The following is a 17,768-nucleotide window of genomic DNA, read 5'->3' as shown; positions in this document are numbered from 1 at the left end:
TAAAACACTCTAATAAATTCAATAGAAATAACATTTATTTCAAATGTATTCCATTTAGTTTCTTATAAAGCGTATAGGGATCTTTATCCTTATTTTTTTTTATCCATTTCCATTACTCTACTCCGCTAATTACGTACATCTTGATATATATTGCACCTTTGTTTTCCCGTTTAAAAGGTTTAAGCTGGAACCTTTTATAACTTGCTGTTCGGTGTGAGCCAAGACTCCATGTTGAAGACCGTATTTTGACGTATAATGGTCTACTTTTATAAATTGTGACTCGGATGGAGAGTTGTCTCATTGTCACATACGACATCTATATATGGCTCAAAAACGAAACGAGACGGGATAAAAAGGGATTAAAAAAAATATACGCTACTTTTTTAATATATTTATAATGGGCTTAATATGAGTCAAAATAGAGTAAAATAGTGGGTTGCATTTGGGTATAAGCGTCACGCCGGATTGCCGATTTGTTGCAAGTGTGACAGGTGAAAGTCAAATGATTGTGTAGTGAAAAACGGGAATGCAGTCTAGCGGGACATGGATAATTACAAAAAATTAGAACTGCATAGTATAAGCGGGATACGGGAATCTGACAAAACAATAAGCGGAATACGGGAATCTGCCAAAACAGTAAGTGGGATCCGGGATCAGAACCCCCCAATGAGACCCCAGAATAAGATATTTTCGTATATTCATCCTATTGTTACAGTCATGCCTTCAATAACAAATGTATCCGATGCATGATTTTTTTTATATTTTTGGTCCCTTTTTCAATTTTATGGGGTCCAAATTTATAGCTAGTCCTTTAATATAGATATTTGGAATTCGTTGACATGCTGAATGATCAATCTAACCGTGTATCTAGTTTTGGGATTTTTTGCCTAGTTGCTGAAATAGCCCCATAGAGTTTCAAAGGGTCTAAAATCAACAAAAATGAATTGTAGCATGCATTTCGTGTACAATAACCCAAATGTGCATGGTTTTACCTCTGCGGTAGTATCCATTCGCGGATCTAGAATTTTTCATAAGTAGGGACCCACTGACTGACTAAGAGGGCCTGCTGCTGTCACGCTCCAGTGATTCCCTATATAAGTTAAAATCAAGGAGAAACGTAATCTGAAGAATGCAATATGACATTTTGAGAATCGCTTTTGCTACAAGTTTGAAAAGCTATATATTTGATGAGGAATGAATGCATATGCAACTATTACAGTCATAATAACGTTCGATAACTCTGCATGTGACTGGTTCAATTAGGATTTTTTACTGGTAACCTGATGAATTATTTTAAGAAAATTGAAAAATATATTTAGTTCACCTCGGTTTATATCCATTCGATGTCTTCTTTTATGAATATAAAATAATATTGCAAAGAATTTCATTGATAATCGGACATTACTAACCGGCATAGGTATTGCCAAAACATGCATCTACATGGGTATTGTCAAACATTACATCATGATTAGGTGCCATGTTTGTTTTCTTTGATCACGTTGATGTTATTAATTAATTTATCCTTAATCTAGCTTTGTCAAAGGCTATTCTTATAGTTACAATAACGTGTCATATTTAATTGCAATATAAACAGTGAAAATAAATTGAATTATGTGCATTAACAAAATAAGTGTCGAACATCCTCTACGTTTGAAAATTATTTGTTCGCCATTTTTCAAAATTTTATAAAAATAACAACACCATGTTTAAGCTTGATAAAAAGGAACCAATGATCGATTACATGCTACTTTAAGGTAAGACAATGACTGAAAACGCGAGCATCCAACAGTTATTTAATTTTCATTGTACAAATCGTACAAATTATATTTTTACCATGTCGCCCCACGCTGTCAATCTGGTCGCCATCTTGTAAAATAATAACAAATTTTCTGAAAATAGCTTATTTTCAAATCAATTTGGAAGGGACATGATAGAAAATTAAACTATTCTATATACGATATTTCAAATATTTATGAATATAATAATAAGCACAAAGACCCACAATAATTCCATCGGTTTTGTTTAAAACGCAATTTAAGGTTAAAGACGACAGAAAATCCAATATTTATCGTAAGTGTATGATTTAACAGTGTGAACTATCGAGGCAACAAGACAAATTTTCAAAAGCATTTGGAAGGGAGAAGATCAAAATTTAAACTATTCCAGAAGGAATATTTATATTTCTAAATATATGAGGAATTACTATATAGACCCACACTTTTAGTATCATGAACTTAAAGTCATGTATTTTATCGATTCCAGAAAGCCCCTATGCATTTCTATACATTTTACTTGGGCTTGATACGGGTGATGTGTGACGTCACCAAAGTCACGTGATGACTGCTATAGTTGGATATGAGGAGTTGTATATCAATTTGAAAATACATGTATCATAAATCCTAAAGTCATCAACTAAGTTTTTTTTTCATTTGTTGCAAGTGCATTTATCACATAATTCTACAATAAAAATTCCTCGCATCTTTGAAAATTCTACATTAATAATGACTGCACTAACAGTGATAATTCATCGCATCTATAGTTAAAATGGATCGCTTTCAATAATCGATATGCCATATTATGATGCTTTTATAACACTTATTTGAACTTTAATGCTTTGTTTGTATATTATAAAGACATATCACAATGAAAATAAGTTAAAACTTAACTAAAATCCTTTAACTTGATATTTTCAAAACGTAAACAAATAAAGTTTTCCCATGATCCTTTATTCTACAATAGACATACCCGCATATAACAGTAAAAATTAACTAGCTGGATTCGCACTTTATATACACTGGTCATGGTAGAAACAAATACATCGTTTAATCAGTGTTTAATGGCCCTGTTTGAACTTTTAATAAGTCATGCTATTGGTAAACGGGCATTTTACAAACGTAGAAGCAAATACATCATTTAGTCAGGTTGAAGTTAAAAACAAATGTAGCGTTTGTACTAACAAACGATGAACGACGAACTGTACTAATTTTTAGCGAGTGAATAACTTTCCAAAACACATCCACACAAGGTCGGAATAGGGCGTATCGAGATTCCATCCCATATACAAACTATGACATGTCGTGAAAAGATGCATTTTTCGACTGATTTTTTTATCATTCAAACTGATTTAATTTGAAAACGAGTGCATGGACCCCTATTTTTTGAAACGGCAATTTGTTTCATTTTGCAAGGAGATTATGCGACCCAAATTTCATAAAACTGCAAATAGCGCAATATTTATAATTTTGATAAACATGCAGCAAAAAATGACGTTTTTTCCTCTATTCATGAACATTTGATAAATATGAGTTATTTCTGAATAAAAAATGCATAATTTTTATTGATACTTATAAAATACAAAAACTACCGATTATTTAACAGAAAAAACAATTTGTGTAAAATCTTTTAAAACAAAAAAGTTATGTCTTTCTTCCGAAAAAGTAAAATACGGCCACAAATTTGAATTTTGAGCATATATACAAAATTTCGACCTCATTTTACTCAAAAAGTAGCACATGAAGGTATATTTTTTATTACATATTTGATTTAATCAAGAAAAAAATAGCCTATATGCAAATTTTTATCAACTTGTAAAGACAGGTTCAAAACTGTATCGTATGCCCTTAAAATAAGTGTGCGATAGAAGCGCGTTTAGGCTATAAAACCAGTGACGATAGAATATTGTTTCTTGAAAACAAAGAGGACACCAATCTGCACTGTAAAAGAGGGACGAAAGATACCAATGGGACAGTCAAACTCATAAATCTAAAACAAACTGACAACGCCATGGCTAAAAATGAAAAAGACAAACAGAAAAACAATAGTACACATGACACAACATAGAAAACTAAAGAATAAACAACACGAACCCCACCAAAAACTAGGTGTGATCTGAGGTGCTCCGGAAGGGAAAGCAGATCCTGCTCCACATGCGACACCCGTCGTGTTGCTTATGTGATTACAAATCCGGTAAATAGTCTAATTCGGTAGGTCAAATTCATGAAAGGGAATTGTAGTTACGACGTAAGGAACATATCCGATATGTATCTATGTAAAGATCGCTCAGCTTGCAAACATTCTTCAAGGAGTCCTCAATTGACCTGTTCTATACCTTTTCCCCAGTTGCAGTATCAATTTACACATTTTGCCTGTCCGAGCATATATGTTCTTTAAAAGCTTAACAATACAAATCATTATATCATATACTTTATATTTTAAGTTCAAAAAGTTCTAAGGTCTTTAATTATATATAGACAGTTCATGCGTATGAACGGGCATACATGTTTTGTAATTATAAAACAAAAGATGTGGTATGATTGCCTATGATACAGAAATTAACAACTATATTTAGGTCACTGTATTGCCTTAAACAAGTATAAAGCAACACCGCATAGTCAGCTCAAAAAGGCCCCGAAAAGAAAAGTTTAAAACAATTCAAAAGATAAAATTTACGACTTCCTTTATGTACAGAGAAATAAACGTTAAACAGATAAGTTACACAGCAACATCAGACAAACACTGATTTGTCTGAATTATAGGCTACCGATTAGGGACAGGCACATACGTACATAATGTGGCGGGGTAAAACATGTTTGTAGGATCCCAACCCCTCCCCCTCCAACAAAAAACATCCTGTAACAGAATAGCAAAAGAGCTAATCATAAAAAGCAGTTAAAAAAAGGCTAACTCATGTCGTTTTATTCTTTGAAGCATTTATTGGATTTAACAAAAAGTAATTCAGAATTAAGGTAGTACCGATCAGTAACAAACACCTTGACTAAGACAAAACTATTTTTTTTTATAAAAATTGAACCACACTTGATTGGAAAAATTTCATTGCATATATAGCAGCTAGTTTGACAAACACTAGTTTGATCATTAAGAAGCTAAATATCTTCTTAACAATAGAAGGTAATGAAAACGTTCAGCTGAGTTTGCAGAGTTAAGCCCCACTAGAACACGATCGCACGCTCCCCGATCTTAGATTAATTCAGATCGTGATGAGGTCGCGGTATGAGCGGCATGACCATTTTAATTTTCGTTGTTTTCACGCTGATACTACGTTCTCGTTACGCTTTTATAACGATCCTGTTACGATTATACCACGTTCTCACCACCCTTTTTCTACGATTCTCTTGATCTGACTACGCTCATCGCGTTCTCATACAACCATATTCGATTGTAACACGATCTTACCACGCTTCTACTGCGATCATAGCAAGTTCTTACCACGATGATACTACTTTCATACCGCGATCTTACTACGTTCTCAGCAATAACGCCAATATCGTGTTCCATATCATTCCTTTTTTTCTGATTAGTACATGTACGTAGATTTTTCGGAAACTACATAGTCATGTCACCAAAAATAACCAAAACACGTGGGCGTGGTGGTAAGGGTAGATGGAGAGACAGAAGGAGCTCTGATAGTAACAAATCTTGATCCAGCAGAGATGTCGGACCGACCAATCCAACCTGAATCACAACCTTATGTTTGTCCATCAAACCTAAAATAACGATGTTTTAGTGATCGAAAGCAGGGACGAAACAGATGTGTCAATCATTGTTTAGTCGTTAGAGAAAAAGAACAAGAAGTCCAAATGGCATACAAAAAAAAAAAAACCTGGAGAGCTTTTATATATATTATGCGAAAAAGACAATTAGCGTAATGGTCATAGTATTAACGTAATCAGGTCGTAAGAAAAGCGTGATGAGGACGACATAGGCTTACTAGAATCTTACTAGGTTCTTGAACAGCGTGGTCTTAACATGGTATAATCGTAGTGGAAGGGTAGTTGGGTCGCGGGGAGAACGTGGTGGTCGTAGTGAGGTCGGAATAACATCTCTTTGAGATCGTAGCGAAGTCTCTGCGAACATAACCACACTTTCGCTACGCTCTCGCTACAGCGACCTTTGAGATCTTACCACGACCTTACTACAAATACATTCAGGTATTTCGCAACCAATCTTTTATGGTAATATTCTTTACAAACCTTACAAATATCAGTTTTCACCCAAACAGCTAACAAAACCTATAAACAGACTTATTAAGAAGGGATATACTAGTTACGTTTCTGATGTCAGTTCATTAAAGATGGCATATTCTGGTTTTAATATTGATTAACTTATAGGGTCATTGCATCGGATTTTTAAAAACACATTTATCTTAAAACCAGTGGCAGGCATGAGACGGGTTATGTTCTTCTCATATATTTCATGACGGTATAATACTAAACCCCTAACAGGAGGGATTGTGCCTGATAATTATATGATGAAAACATAATCTTTCAATTCGTTTAATTGAGGTCTGGAGCTGGCATGTCAGTAACTGCTCGTAGTCTGTTGTTATTTATGTATTAGTGTCATTTTCTTTTGTTTCATATTCTGACATCGGACTTGAAATCTTTTAAACTGAGTTTTACTGTACGTATTGTTATGCGTTTTTTTTTTACATTGGCTAGAGGTACTGTATAGGTGGGGAGTTGATATCTCAAAAACATGCAATTTTGCGCCTGTCCCAGGTCAGGAGCCTCTGACCTTTGTTAGTCTTGTGATTTTTAATTTTAGTTTCCTGTGAATAATTCGGAGTTTAGTTATGACGTCCATTATCATTGAAATAGTATACATATTTGTCTAGGGACCAGATGAAAGACGCCTCCGGCTGCGGGAGTTTCTCGCTGCATCGTAGACCCATTGGTGGCCTTCGGCTGATGTCTGCTCTATGGTCGGGTTGTTGTCTCTTTTACACACTCCCTATTTCCATTTTCAATTTTATTAGTGTTTCGTTGTTGTGATATACAAGTCACCGGTCACGTCCACTCTGTGTTTTAGTTAATGTTTTCTATTTGTATCCATCTGATGAGTTAATAGATATACAAAGATGTGCATGGTATGATTGACAATGAGACAACTTTCCTTCAAAGTCTCAATGTGTAAAGTTAGACCATTATAGGTCAAAGTTTGGTCTTCCACACGGAGCATTGACTCATACCAAACAGCTAGCTATAAAGCCTCTTGTGGAGAGGTGTCTCATTGGCAACTATACCAAATTTCTTTGTTATATTCAACTGTATCAATTATTATTTTTTAACGACATCCAACATGTGCGGTGAATAAAATTGAGAATGAAAATGGCAAATATGTCAAAGAGACAACAACCCGAGCCACCCCAAAGGGTAACTGGGGGGAATATGTATGGTCACCACTGGTCTTCCTCTGACAGGAAGTATACAAATCGCCAACGTAGGGCGTTCGCCTAGCTATGCGGTATGTGCAAATTTTCCACCACGTGCGGTCATAATAGGGCCGTTTTATTCGATCCCTCGTATTAAGAGGTTGTCACGCTCTTTGCACGTTAAGAACCCATGCAACAAATATTTAAGGTGTCTAGTTGCAAGGCTATTTTTCTGTCTCTATCCATTATACCCTCATTTCCAGTGGTAGTCTGAATTTCTCGTGACCTAAATCCCAGACGCTACTTTTACTTAACTTACTTATTTTATTTATTGTTAATTTGTCCTAATTCCTAATATGCATGACATATTTATCACTAGACGTTAAGCAACCAGCATACATTAAATTGATGTGAGCCAAACCTCTGTGTTCAAGTAAATACATTGACCTATAGGGAAAACGGTTATATTACATTTTCCCAGCATTAGGTTGGCCTTTTGTGAAACCAAGGCAGGTGAAGGAAGTCATATTAGGAGCGCTGTGATTGGATGTAATAGTACACTATATGTTTTATTTATCTATGAATAGCTGCAGTGTGTATATTTGCAATATAAATTTTGAAACCTATTGAAATATTTTTTAGAGAATTATTCGAAAAGACTTCCAAAATTTCATAAATTAGAGCAAAATGACGGTGGGCATGGACAACATAAACAAGCTCCGTTGGAAGTTGGTTATGATACTATTTTGCTTTAATTTTTAAAACAGAATAATAAAGTACTAAGACCACATATAACTGTTTTATCCAGGTTTTTATCATAAAAAGTGGTAAATTTAGAAAATGTTACTATTTCGCCTATGGGAGAATAAATAGTACCGTTTCCTATAATACTAGCTTACTTTTTACTCATTGCGATGTATGGAGAGCGATCTCATTGACACTGATACCACATGTATTATACTTATAAACATGATGTACGGGGATAGATATTTTAAAAAATGAAAAGAAATCGTAATGCGTTACAGAATACAAGTCACATTCTGTTGTCATTACCTCACCAGTTATAATACAATGATGGCATATGAAAGCATACAAAATAACGAAGAGAACAATTTATTAACGAAAACTGCTCTTTGGTTGGTTTGTAACAGGCTCTTAAAAAGACTTCAGCAAAATATATAGTTTCAAAAACCTGAAATATACGAATCAATCAGTATGAAAAAGTAAATAATATGCAATGATTTTAAGTTGACTGTGTTTTCAAACACTGGTAATACTAAAATAGCACAGAAACACTTAGCAGAAAAAGAAACAAAAGCTATGTTTAATGTGTTGAAAGCATGCACTACAAACTCCTCAGAGTCTGAATTGACCAGTTTTTGTGCTCGACCAGTAAAATCGAGCACACAATTTACTCGACCTGGCTCGACCTTGTCTCGACAGTACTGAACTGTACTGATTTGTACTCGACTAAGGTCTCGACTTTACTTATTAAGTCTGATTGAGTATTTTAAAGTCTAAATTTGGTCTCGACCAATGCTCGACCAGTCTCGACCAATTCTTGAACACTCTCGACTGGTCTCGACCAGGCTTGATCAGTCTCGACCTGTCTCGACTTTTAAATTTAGTCTCGACTGGTCTCGACATGGTCTGAATTAGTCTCGACATAGTCTGAATTAGTCTTGACCATACAGGGAAAAATTTATAATAGAGTTGCTTCCCTTCCCTTGATAAATTTTTTTTTTCTATTTCATTGCATTTGAACATAATTACAATAAAAAAGTAGCTATGTACAAAATATTTTAATCAGATTAAATATGTTTAATATTTGCGAATATTTCAACAATCTATTTACACAAAGAACATTACAACCTTAATAGTATGATTGATTTAAAATATTTAAGATATTAACATTCCTTACTATATTTTTGTATTTGTTTATATAAGAGAGTTGCTTCCCTTCCCTTAATCATCAATATTAGATTTTCTATTCCATTGCATTATTTCAACAATCTATTTACAAAAAGGACATTACAACTTGAATAGTATGATTGATTTAAAATATTTAAAATAATAAATGTCCCTGCTATATTTTTGTATTTGTTATATGAATTTTCTTATAAAAAAAATAACAATAAAATGAATATTTAAAATGAAAATTATTGTGTTGTGATCATTACTTCATATGTAATTAGATTTTCATTTCCTTATTTTCCATTAAAGGTCGAATTCCCTGACCATTTATATAATTTTAATGAGTTGTGAATTTATATATTCAAAATATCATTTAAATACAAGTATTTTATAAAAAATTGTATTGAGGCTTCTAGGAGCATTAATCACTGAATCTGCTTTATTGCACATATATATCTATCAATAAAATAGCGAGAAAAATTACCTACACAATTGTTTTAGGTCTTATCAAATAATCTTGCATGTCCAAAAACCAAAAATGTGTAGACACCTTTTCATGATCTATACTTCTGAGATTGTTTTTTCTGTAATCAACATCAAATATGCGCAATAAGAAAGAAGTAACAAATTCTACAGAGGTTTGAATGTAGGCTTCGAAATTCACAATTAGACATTTTGATATAACAACAGACACCAAAGTATATATATATAGTATATATTATATATATTAGTATATATTATATATATAGTTTTAAGTTTTGTGTTATATATATTATATCAATATTTATAATATTGAGTTTGTGCTGGAAATAAATTATTTGATCTAAATATATATACATCTCTTATTTTACACATCTAGAAATTAAATTGAAAAAAAGACGTCTTTGTTGAATTACATCAATAACTCGTCATCTTATTATCACCAAGTTCGTCTTGAACATTCATTTAAAATGATATCAGCATCTGCAATATTTTGCAGTTTATATGTCATTTCAAATAGAAGAAAAAATCTAACACACACATGTGGAGCAGGATCTGCTTTAACAGTTCACCTGAGATCACCCCCAGTTTTTGGTGGGGTTAATGTTGCTTATAAAAAAGAAGATGTGGTATGATTGCCTACGAGACAACTATCCATAAAAGGCCAAAATGACAGACATTAACAACTAAAGGTCACTGTACGGCCTTCAACAATGAGCAGAGCCCATACCGCATAATTAGTTATAACAGGCCCCTATAAGACAATGTAAAACAATTCAAACGAGAAAACTAATGGCCTTACTTATGTTACACAAACAACAACCACTGATTATGCAGGCTAGCACTTAGTCTTTAGTTTTCATGTTATGTTTTCTGTATCATTCTTGGTCTGTTTGTCATTTTATTTTTAGCCATGGTGTTGTCAGTTTATTTTTAATCTATGTGTTTGACTATTTCTCTGGTATCTTTCGTCCCTCTTTTAAACAAGGATTTATAACTTCTACAACAATTATAATCAACAGAAGGAATAAAAATATATAATTTAATCACTGCATGATTTCATGGGTCAGGAATTTTATAACGATCGATTACTGACACGTGTTATCAAACAAAATCTTTTTTTATCTGGATATATCAAATTACTCAAAACCTAACATAGTGTTTTCATCCAAAAATTAAAATATGGTATTTTTTTTTTTAAACCTGTTGTATGATGATTAGTTTTTATACCCACAACTATTTTGCATCACTTTGTATTGCAGTATTTGTTAAGATATCTTTGGTGGTGTTTGGATACACCCATTTATCTTTTGTCAAAGTTCATTTAGGTAACAAATTCAAATTATCATTCAAATAATTTTGAAATTAAGTCTTAATCACTAAGACATGAATGTAACTACATGTAGATTTATTTTGTTAAATTATTGTTGCAATGCTAGTCAGGGAAAGTAACTCTTATTCAAATCTGTTACTACACAAAGTAGATTTCTTATAATAATTTTTTTGGTTAGAAAATTTGGTCGAGACAAGTCGAGAATAGGTTAAGACCAGTCGAGACTTGGTCGATACCAGTCGAGACTTGGTCGAGACTCAATTTAAAGGTCGAGACTGATTAAGGATTAGTCGAGACTGGTCGAGCATTGGTCGAGACAGGTCGAGCATTGGTCGAGACAGGTCGAGCACTGTCGAGACTGGTTGAGAAAAGGTCGAGACAACTTCAGATTTTTCAAGTAAAGTCGAGACTGAAGTCGAGTACAAATCAGTACAGTTAAGTACTGTCGAGACCAGGTCGAGTAAAATGTGTGCTCGATTTTACTGGTCGAGCACAAAAACTGGCCAATTCAGACTCTGAGGAGTTTGTAGTGATGCCGCATTGCATAATCTTTCTATTCGATGTCACTTAGATCTTTTTGATAAAGTTGTGAAACCCATACTTTTGTATGGATGTGAAATTTGGTGGCATGGTTATGTTGAAATTATAGAAAGAATCCATCTGAAATTCTGTAAACTTCTTTTGAAACTGCTAAATGCCACACCTAACTATATGGTATACGGTGAACATGGTAGATATCCTTTGGACATTGATATTAAAATAAAAATAGTGTCATATTGGTGTAAGTTATTATCCGCTAAAGAGACTATAAGCTACATGTATCTTCTATAGCATATCGACTATTAAAAACACTATTTACTGTTAATAATGTATGTACATTTTGTGTGAGTAAAGTTAAAAATATTTGGATGAATGTGGTTTTTCAAATATTTGGTTTTCTCAATGTTTTGGTAATGATATATGGTTAAAAAATGCACCTAAGTTGCGATTACAAGACCATTATAAACAGATGTGGAATACACAATTACAAGAGTCTACAAAAGCAGTAAATTATAGAATTTTTAAGTTAGAATTGAATTTTGAAAAATATTTTGGTATCTTGGATATGCACGAAAGTATTATTTTATGTAGATATAGAAGCACAAACCACAGACTCCCAATAGAGACAGGGAGGTGGAATAATGTTAATAGAAATGATAGAAATGTCATCTTTGTAATATTGGTACACTACCAATAATTTACCCACACTTTTTTGTACATTTCTACCCTCGTGCATATCAGTACTGTTAGGAAAGTCTGAAAACTTATAATGTTATACTTTAAATGAAATCAGTACTGATTTTGTCAGTACTGTTTCAGTACTGATTTTGACAGTACTGTTTCAGTACTGATTTTGTCAGTACTATTTCAGTACTGATTTTTCCAGTACTATTTCAGTACTGATTTTGTCAGTACTGTTTCAGTACTGATTTTGTCAGTACTGTTTCGGTATTGTTATTTTCAGTACTGTTTCAGTAGATTTGGTGTTGTTAATCTTTTTAACTTGAATGTGTATTGTTTCAAAAAATATTTGGAACTGAAAACTTTTAAACTAGGTAAGTATAGTATGCTATATAATAAGTATGGCATATATTGTATCTTTTGTGGACATCTCTGATTAAGTGTTTATCATTAGAGAAGTTTTTACAATGTGCATCTCAGTACAAATAGGTTTGATAATTCTGTGACAATATTATTATTATCCTTTTTTAGCTGGTTACGTTTTCTCTTTGACTATATCACCCTGCTGCGCAGATTTTTTTTAGCGACGTGAACATGGCCAAGGAAAATTATCAAGCTTACTCTCGTCCATCGAAAAACTATTGAAGAAGGAGAAAACAACGGAAATGAAGCAAGATAAGCAGTTTATCGGATTTTACCCATTAGGAGCACCTGCATTCACTCCCGGTTTTTAAATGGAGTTCGTGTTGTTTTTTATGTATTTTTCAAAGTGTTGTTGTAAATGCCCTTTTGTTTTGTGATTCTTTGCTTACATCTTGATTTTGATTGTGACTGTCTTTCAGTGTTTATAAAAATAATACGCATTAGGAGCACCTGAATTCACTCCCGGTTTTTAATGGAGTTTCGTGTTGTTTTTAATATGTAGATTTCAAAGTGTTGTTGTAAATGCCCTTTCGTTTTGTGATTCTTTGCTTACTTCTTGATTTTGATTGTGACTGTCTTTCAGTGTTTATAAAAATCATACGCACTCGACATCAAGGAGATTCACACTGTGGTTCGAGGCTGATATTTTACAGTATCAATGTGTATAATAGCGCATAATTTATATATATATTATAACAAGAAAATAGAGGACATTACTATCCATGTGAATGGTATATGGATTGTTCCTAATTTGTGCGATTAGCCGTTGTGTTGATTCCCGACAGACTCTCAACAGACGAACTACATCTGTGAGAGCTGGTTCTGGGTCTTAACATGATGTGGGGAAAAACTAGCTGTGACAATGCCAAGGATGGTACATGGCATTGCTGCCGATATAGAGACAGGCCGGGATCGACTGACACCTAGAATATCAAGAAACTCGCTATTAATTTAATAAAGAAAACATTAAGATAAATACAATATAATTTCAAAGTATACATTTTGAAGTCAAAGTAAGTTAAAACAATGATAAAATAGTACAACAATTCAGATTTCCTATTAAATAATAACAATAAAGATTACTGTTTAAATAAACCTCTGAATTAAAATATTAGTTACTTAAAAACTTTATTTTTTCCAAAATAAAATTAAAAGAAAAATAGTTTTAAATTTAAATTATTTTAAAAAACAAGAGACTCACCTAGAATATCAAGAAACTCGCTATTGATATCATAGCGACTTGATCAGTTTATATACTAAGTTTTGAATGTCCTAGTAACCCTAACTGACTGTAACACACAAAAGAATGTATGGTTTATGAGTTATCGACAAAACTTTTAAGATGCTCTATATAACTTTACTAGACATATAAATAATTTGGCAACTGCTGAAGTCTCATTGTCCAGACAAGTTCAATAGTTTATAAAAGTGCTTATTTGACATATTTGAAGTATCCTACGCTTGCAAAATGTATAGAACATTTAAACAATAATTTTATGTAAAATAGTTTACAAAGTAGAACCCACATAGATTAACTAATAAACCATATGAAATAAAATAAACTACATTTTTCTATTACAATATAGTGGAGCGGCGAATGTTGAAAAAGTCGATTAGTTAACGGTTTTAAATTACCTAAATACCTCATGGAATTTTAAGGTCCTAAAATGTTTATCGATTATTCAGCTTTAGAAAAATATTTGTCGTCAATATCAAATGTGGTACAAATGATGTTAAAAATAGCCTTTACTGACGTTACCCAACTTGCATCGCATACCCCACTGCCGATTCGGTAGTCAAATTTCACAACAAACCCGTTCTTAAACATAATTTTTGAATGAAATTGGTAAACAAAGTTCTTCGTGAACTTCATACAATGTAAGGGCATTTCCAAATAGTCCTAAATTTAATGCTTAATGCATCTGAAAATGGTTGAAAATAACACTATAAAATCATCGTTTTTTATCTAGCATTATTTGCACGTGCAGTATAGGTATATTTTAAAGGCACAACAATGAAGCCGCCGTATACTACTTCAATCGACCCGATTTACTTTTTGAAGTTAATTCCTAAAAATATTAATATTTGACTAAATATCTGTTTTTTATCCAGATTTCAAGTCCGAATATTTGACACAGATTTACCGACATTGTTGTGGTTTCTACTTATAGTCACACATTCAGCAATTTAGCGAAGGTCATTTGTAGTCATTTTTGAGCATATTTCTTGTTCATTTTATAATTTCCAAAGCCTTGTGATTAATTTATGTTGTTTGGTATTGTTTTATACTCTTTTTTGTTGAATTGAACTGGGAAAGTGAATTTCATTTTAGGGTTCGTTTGGTTTTCAGGTGTGCTTGATTTGTTTTCAAGTTTATTCAATCACATGAACAATTTAACAATCTCGTTCAAACGGGTCCCGCTAGATGACAAAAAGTCTTGTTTAATCATCACTTTTGACAAGGTATCAGTCTTTTTTACCTGATAAAATAAGTAAGACATACTGTAATTCCTCTAAACAGAAGGCTAAACTTGAGAGGTACTACAGGAATGCCATTGCCTTTTTTGCTCAACAAGGACAATATAAATCTAGCATTGTATTTGCTAGCGATATTTTCATTAGAGAAGCTGTTAAGACAGCGAATAACATCAAAGCATAATTGACAAGAATGTGTCCAAAGTACACGGATGCCCAACTGGCACTATAATTTTCCATGTTCCATGGACCGTGAAATTGGGGTCAAAAGTCTAATTTGACTTTAAAATTAGAAATATCATAGCATAAGCATCAAGTGTACTGAGTTTCAAGTTGATTGGACTTAAGCTTCATCAAAAACTACCTTGACCAAAAACTTTAACCTGAAAATCCCACTTTCATTTTAAATGTTCAGTTGACCGTGAAATTGGGCTCAAAAGTCTAATTTGGCTTTAAAATTAGAAAGTTCATATCATAAGCAACAAGTGCACTAAGTTTCAAGTTGGTTGGACTTCATCTTCATCAAAAACTACCTTGACCAAAAACTTTAACCTGCGGACGAACGAACGGACGCACGGACGGACGGACGGACGAACGAATGAACGGAGCTACAGACCAGAAAACATAATGCCCCTCTTCTATCGTAGGTGGGGCATAAAAATGGTTGAGATAACAGCCGACTAAAGTACATGTAGCTCCACCAAAACCAACGACAAATCGGTATGCATGTACTTTATGAAGCAGCCTCAATTTTATGACAAAAAATGGAAAATATTTATATATCTAGGGATTGTTATCGTGCAAATAACTAAGTACAAATGCATATCGTTGGAAATGTCAGAAGCAATGTTGTCAACCTATTTGATAAGTTTTGTTACTTGTCTCTTGACAAAGTCTTTTGAAACATTTTCTTCAGTATCAATGAATATTTCGCATGACATTCGGAGAAAATGTGCTACTCTCGCAGAGTGCCTGGTGTCAAATTGTAATAACATAATTACTCCATTTAAAGTCTTATTATGCACGTCGTTCATGCTCTGGGTTGGTGGGACTTCACTTCAAGTTTTTTTTGGAATCGGTTAACAGTCGGTATTCAACCTCTTTAGGACAAAACCAAGCCGTTTCGGTAATCATGTAGCCTTAGGTCACCTTACGGCCTTCAACAATGAGCAAAGTTCAAATGGCCATACCGCAGTCAGCTATAAAAGGCCCCGATAAGACAGTGTAAAACAATTCAACCGAAAAGTTTTCGGCATGTGAATTCGTATTTAAGCATTACGTACTACGAACAATGTGGCAAAGCAAATTTTGGTTGTCGGCAAATCTAGCCAACCGAAGTAATGGCTCCCCATGGGCCTTTGTTGGAAAACTGCGCAACATGACACGTTAGAGCAAGTTTTCTTTGAGGGACAAATGGCATCGGACTTTCTACAAGAACTTATTAGTTCATGTAAGGGGGGAAACATGCTAGGCAGCACGTGTTTGCAAGGAGCAGGGTCTTCCTTGCATTGATTTATGTTTTTGTCAAACATAGGTAGTTGTAATGAAATACCATGAACATAGTTCTTGTTATATTTGGTAACTTTATTTTAATTAGCTATAATGTTTTCGACGTTTCATTTGGTATGAAAATAAACTCATCACAGATACCATAACGGTCATGTCTCAATTTTAGGAATTTATTCTACAACACGCTTGCACTAATTGAGTAGTATATCAAACTCCATTTAAAGTAGCTATATTAAATAAAATGGTATCTCGTATTGAGATAGTTTGAATTCATTTTAAGAAAACTCAGTGACACATCGAATCCTTGAAAACTGAAACGATTTTTTTCATGGCTGCATATTTGGTTTGATTTATTAGCTATGCATTTCAGATACTCTGAAAACTTTTCAACTATTAAAGTATTCAAGAAATGCTATTTGTCGATGTCAATTATCAATGTTAATATGTTCCTGTTTTCCATTAGGCATTACAATTTGTATGTATAATACCATGGACTACCTTTAAAAAAGTTAAATAAAACGTTGTTCTGACGTCATGTGCAAATGTGAAAAAGATTTTGTATGAACTAACGTTTTTCTACATAATACTACTCGTATTATTTATTGAATAGATTAATAATTTTGAAAAATATCAATGGTATTGTTTCTCTAGATGAAAGTAGATTTTTTTAAGTGATGACATTTGACCTTGATTTTCGATATTATTGTACCAGATTTGATATTGACGACACATATTTTCAAAAAGTACAGGATTTCAGCTTTCCAATGAGCTATTAAAATCCCATGAGGTATTTAGGTAAATTAAATTTCTAAAATTGTCCTCTCCGCCGCTCCACTAATAATATATCAAACAAGATTAGAATCTTCAATAATGTTCATTTTTTTTGTATTTTGCTATTGCTTAAAATATGTTGTAATTAATGCAGTCATATGTTACTATGTTAGGCAATGCATTATAATCAACACAAAACAATGTTTCGATTACCTTATGTTTAATCATAACTGGAATTTCTTTTATTTATCATATCCATTTTTTAATATATAATAAAACATTCATTGTCATACCAACATGTGAAGTTTGTGGCAAAAATCTCTGTCATTTTCATGCCCCTTTAAAGCTCATAAATAAAACAATCAAAGAAACAATTAATTTTGCATGTATCATGTTTCATTGCTCTCCCCCTATGCCATCTTTTCTTTGGAATGCTTTTTTGAATGTCAGTTTCCTGGCTCTTTTCCTCAA

The sequence above is a fragment of the Mytilus trossulus genome, chromosome 10 (assembly GCF_036588685.1).
Source record: "Mytilus trossulus isolate FHL-02 chromosome 10, PNRI_Mtr1.1.1.hap1, whole genome shotgun sequence".
Lineage (NCBI taxonomy): Eukaryota > Metazoa > Mollusca > Bivalvia > Mytilida > Mytilidae > Mytilus > Mytilus trossulus.
Note: the sequence above shows the minus strand (reverse complement) of the source record.